The 6,000-nt window shown below is 43.0% G+C and overlaps 1 protein-coding gene across 1 annotated transcript in view; it reads right to left on the minus strand.

Moving 5' to 3' along the window:
* The window catches only part of POLN (DNA polymerase nu), a 197,288-nt gene that overhangs the window by 22,519 nt on the left and 168,769 nt on the right, over positions 1–6,000 (minus strand). The window lies entirely within an intron of this gene.

Genomic DNA, 6,000 nt, shown 5'->3' on the forward strand with positions numbered 1-6,000 from the left:
CTCCCTCCTCACATCTGCCAAACTAGCTCTCTTCCTCCCTTCAAAGCCCTACTGAGAGCTCACCTCCTCCAGGAGGCCTTCCCACACTGAGCCCCCCTTTCTCCTCTGCTCCTCCTCCCCTCCCCATCACCCCTACTCCCTCCCTCTGCTCTACCCCCTTCCCTGCCCCACAGCACTTGTGTGTATTTGTACATATTTATTATTCTATTGATTTTATTAATGATGTGTACATATCTATAATTCTATTTATCTATTCTGATGCTATTGATGCCTGTCTACTTGTTTTGTTGTCAGTCTCCCCCTTCTAGACTGTGAGCCAGTTGTTGAGTAGGGATTGTCTCTATCTGCTGCCAAATTGTACTTTCCAAGTGCTTAGTACAGTGCTGTGCACACAGTAAGTGCTCAATAAATACTATTGACTGAATGAATGAATCATCAATCGTATTTATTGAGCGCTTACTGTGTGCAGAGCACTGTACTAAGCGCTTGGGAAGTACAATTTGGCAACATATAGAGACAGTCCCTACCCAACAGTGGGCTCACAGTCTGAAAGGGGGAGACAGAGAACAAAACCAAACATACTAACAAAATAAAATAAATAGAATAGATATGTACAAGTAAAATAAATAAATGAATGAACCCAAGTATTTTGTATCTACCCCAGAGCTCAGTATGGTGCCTGGAAAATAATAAGTATTTAACAAGTGCCATTAAATAAACAGAGATCTTATTTGCATTTTACAGATGAGAAGCCCAAGGATCAGAGAGGTTAAGTGACTTTTCTCAGGTCATCCAGCAGACCATGGGAAGAGCCTTGTGACTGCAGGTCACTCCTCTAGACTGCGAGCTCGTTGTAGGCAGGGATTGTCTCTATTGCTGTATTACATTTTCCCAAGCGCTTAGTACAGTGCTCTGCACACGTAAGCATTCAATACAGCACTCACGTTTTGTTTTGTTGTATTTTTTTTTGTTGTTGTGTGTCTCCCCCTTCTAGACTGTGAGCACGTTGTTGGGTAGGGGCCGTCTCTATATGTTGCCAACTTGTATTTCCCAAGCGCTTAGTACAGTGCTCTGCACACAGTATTCAATAAATATGATTGATTGAATGAATGAATGAATGAATGAATGAGTGAATGAATGAATGAATAAATCTTCTCCAAGGAGCCTTCTCGGATTAAGCCTTCTTTTCCCTGGCTCCCTCTCCCTTCTGCATCATCTACGCTCTTGAGATCCGTACCTTTTGGGCATTCAAAATTCACCCCAGGCTCAATCCTCACAGTATTTATGTATATATCTTTAAATTATATAGCATAAATGATTAATTTATATTAATTTCTTAGAGAAGCAGTGTGGCTTAGTGGATGGAGCATGGGCCCAGGAGTTAGAAGGACCTGGTTTCTAATGCTGGCTCCGCCACCTGTCTCCTGTGTGACCTTGGGCAAGTCACTTCATATGTTTGTACATATTTATTACTCTATTTACTTATTTATTTTACTTGTACATATCTATTCTATTTATTTTATTTTGTTAATATGTTTGGTTTTGTTTCTGTCTCCCCCTTCTAGACTGTGAGCCCACTGTTGGGTAGGGACTGTCTCTAGATGTTGCCAACTTGTACTTCCCAAGCTCTTAGCACAGTGCTCTGCACACAGTAAGCGCTCAATAAATATGATTGATTGATTGATTCTCTGGGCCTCAGTTAACCTGGGGATGCAGACTGGGAGTCCCATGTGGGACAGAGACTATGTCCAACCTGATTAACTTGTATCTACCCCAGTGCTTAGAACAGTGCTTGGCATATAGTAAACACTTAACAATTGTTATTATTAATGTCTGTCTCCCCCTCTAGACTTTAAGCTCATTGTGGGCAGGATACAAGCCTGCCAACTCCCTTCAACTCCCTTCAAAGCCCTACTGAGAGCTCACCTCCTCCAGGAGGCCTGCCCACACTGAGCCCCCTCCTTCCTCTCCCTCTCCTCCCTCTCCCCACCCCCCCCGGCTTACCTCCTTCCCCTCCCCACAGCACCTGTATATATAAACATATATATATATATATATATATATATATATATATATATATATATGTTTGTATGTATTTATTACTCTATTTTATTTGTACATATTTATTCTATTTATTTTATTTTGTTAATATGTTTTGTTCTGTTGTCTGTCTCTCCCTTCTAGACTGTGAGCCCGCTGTTGGGTAGGGACCATCTCTATATGTTGCCAACTTGGACTTCCCAAGCGCTTAGTACAGTGCTCTGCACCCAGTAAGCGCTCAATAAATACGATTGAATGAATGAATGAATGAACTCTGTTGTACTGTTCTCTCCCAAGTGCTTAGTACAGTGTTCTGCACATAGTTGGTGCTTATTAAATGCCATTGATGATGATGATGATCAGAACCTGGGTCTCTCAACCATCAGACCTGAGAAGCCTCAGGCCTCAAGCCACCTGACTAACCCTAATTTTAGACTGTGAGCCCACTGTTGGGTAGGGACTGTCTCTATATGTTGCCAATTTGTACTTCCCAAGCGCTTAGGACAGTGCTCTGCACACCGTAAGCGCTCAATAAATACGATTGATGATAATTTCAGTTGGAAATGTCCAGTCCATCCAGAAATTTCTCCCCCTCCAGACTGTCAGCTCCTTGTGGGCAGGGACCGTGTCTACCAGCTCTGTTGGACTCTCCCAAGGGCTTAGTACAGTGCTGTATACATGGTAAGCTCTCAATAAATACCATGAATCGACTGGCTGATGGATTGAAATTTCCCCCTGACTTTTCTTTCCTCAGTAGTAGCTGTTAAATTGATCAATCAATCAATCAATCAATCATATTTATTGAGCGCTTACTGTGTGCAGAGCACTGTACTAAGCACTTGGGAAGTACAAGTTGGCAACATATAGAGATAGGCCCTACCCAACAGTGGGCTCACAGTCTCAAAGGGGGAGACAGAGAACAAAACCAAACATACTACCATAATAAAATAAATAGAATAGATATGTACAAGTAAAATAAATACATAAATAAATAGAGTAATAAATATGTACAAACATATATACATATATACAGGTGCTGTGGGGGCAGTGCTGTTGTAAACCCGGGGAGGGAATCCTCAGGTAGGAATTAGACATTGGCTCTGTCCCTTGGGGGGCTCAGTGGCCCCGTCTAGATGGAAGGGGCCAGGCGTGAAACTCTCAGAAAACCAACCAAGAGAAGCAGCATGGCCTAGTAGATAGAGCACGGGCTTGGAAGCCAGTAATAATAATAATAATAATGGTATTTGTTAAGTGCTTACTATAGGCCAAGCACTGTCCTAAGCACTGGGGGAATACAAGGTAATCAGGTTGTCCCACGTGGGGCTCCCTGTCTTATTCCACATTTTACAGACGAGGTAACTGAGGCACAGAGAAGTTAAGCGACTTGCCCAAAGTCACCCAGCTGAGAAGTGGTGGAGCCAGGACTAGAATCCATGACCTCTGCCTCTATGCTCTTTCTACTGAGCCATGCTGCTTCTCTACTGCATCTCAGTAATAATAATAATAATAATAATGGCATTTATTAAGCGCTCACTATGTGCAAAGTACTGTTCTAAGCGCTGGAGCACTGTAGGATGTGGGTTCTCATTCCAGCTCTGCCACTTGTCTGCTGGGTGATCTTGGGCAAATCGCTTCACTTCTCTGGGCCTCAGTGTCCTCCTCTGTAAAATGGGGACTAGGACTATATGGTGCCAACTTGTACTTCCCAAATGCTTAGTACAGTGCTCTGCACACAGTAAGCGCTCAATAAATATGATTGATTGATTGATTGATTGATTGATTGATTGACTGTGGGTCCCATGTGGGAGAGGGGCTGTAATCAACCTGATTAACTGATAAATGAAAAAGGGCCCATGTACTGAGCTCCTAACAAGAGAAACATGCTCCAAGTGCACTGCTGTAGCCACAATCAATCAATCCATCCCTCAATCAATCAATCCATCATACTTAAGGAGCACTTACTCTGTGCAGAACACTGTACTAAGTGCTTGGGAAAGTCATGATGATAATAATTGTGGTATTTGCTATGCATTCATTCATTCATTCAATCGTATTTATTGAACGCTTACTGTGTACAGAGCACTATAGACTTTTAGACTGTGATCCCACTGTTGGGTAGGGACTGTCTCTATATGTTGCCAATTTGTACTTCCCAAGTGCTTAGTACAGTGATCTGCACATAGTAAGCGCTCAATAAATACGATTGATGATGGTTGATGATGATGATATTAAGCGCTTGGGAAGTACAAGTCGGCAACATATAGAGACGGTCCCTACCCAACAATGGGCTCTATGTGCTAGGCACTGTATTAAGCACTGGGGTGGATACAAGCAAATTGGGTTGGACATAGTCTCATAGCCTCATGTAGGGTCACAGTCTCAATTCCCATTTTACAGATGAGGTAACTGAGGCACAGAGAAGTGAAGTGTTGCCCAAGTTACCTCATCTGTAAAATGGGGATAAAGACTGTGAGCCCCACGTGGGACAACCTGATCACTTTGTAACCTCCCCAGCGCTTAGAACAGTACTTTGCACATAGTAAGTGCTTAATAAATGCCATTATTATTATTATTATTATTATTATTATTATTATTATTAAGGCCACATGGCAGACAAGTGGTGAAGCCAGGATTAGAACCCCAGGCCCATGTACTATCCATTATGCCATGATGCTTCTCAAAATACAATGTAACGGAGTTGCTAGACATGTTCCGTGCCCACAACATGCCCACAGTCTAGAGGGGAGACAGACATTAGTATAAATATAAATTATGGATATAGACATTAGTGCCATGGAAGGATGAATAAAGGGGTGCAAATAATAATAATAATAATGGCATTTATTAAGCACTTACTATGTGCAAAGCACTGTTCTAATAGAAGCGAAAGGGCGATGCAGAAGGAAATGGGAAAAGAAGCTGCTGTGGTACAGTTTTGTTTGTTTATAAATGGTATTTGTTGAGCACTTACTATGTGCCAGGCACTGTACTAAGCGCTGGGGTAGATACAAGCTAATCCGGTTGGTCACAGTCCCTGTCCCACGTGGGGTTCACAGCTTTAATCCCCATTCTACAGATGTGGTAGCTGAGGCCCAGAGAAGTGAAATGACTTGTCCAAAGACACCCAGTAGATGTGGTGGAATCAGGATTAGAACCCGAGTCCTTCTGATGCCCAGGCCTGTGCTCTGTCCACTGGATCGTGCTACGGCTACCCCATGGCATGTCACCCCACCTCTCTGGCCCTCAGTTTCCTCCTCTGTAAAATGGGGATGTGTCTCGCTCTCCCCACCTTTAAGACTGTGAGCCCCATGAAGGACGGAGACTGCATCTGGCCTCATTCATTCATTCAATTGCATTTATTGAGCACTTACTGTACTAAGCGCTTGGGAAGTACAAGTTGGCAACAAATAGAGATGGTCCCTACCCAACAGCAGGCTCCCAATCTAGAAGGGGGAGACAGACAATAAAAGAAAACATATAAACCAAATAAAATAAATAGAATGAATATGTACAAGTAAAATAAATAAATACATAGGGTAATAAATATGTACAAACATAATAATAATAATAATGACATTTATTAAGCGCTTACTATGTACAAAGCACTGTTCCAAGCGCTGGGGAGGTTACACGGTGATCAGGTTGTCCCACGGGGGGCTCACAGTCAATCCCCATTTTACAGATGAGGTAGCTGAGGCCCAGAGAAGTGAAGTAACTTGCCCAAAGTCACACAGCTGACAATTGGCAGAGCCGGGATTTGAACCCCTGACCTCTGACTCCAAAGCCCGGGCTCTTTCCACTGAGCCATGCTGCTTCTTATGAGAGTGGACTCTGTGCCTGATTATCTTGAATCTACCCTAGAGCCTAGCACCATGCTTGGCATGTAGTAGCATTTAAATACAGTAAAGCGCAACAGAGAAGCAGCTCAGTGGAAAGAGCCTGGGCTTGGGAGTCAGAGGT

The sequence above is a fragment of the Tachyglossus aculeatus genome, chromosome 4, assembly GCF_015852505.1.
Source record: "Tachyglossus aculeatus isolate mTacAcu1 chromosome 4, mTacAcu1.pri, whole genome shotgun sequence".
NCBI lineage: Eukaryota > Metazoa > Chordata > Mammalia > Monotremata > Tachyglossidae > Tachyglossus > Tachyglossus aculeatus.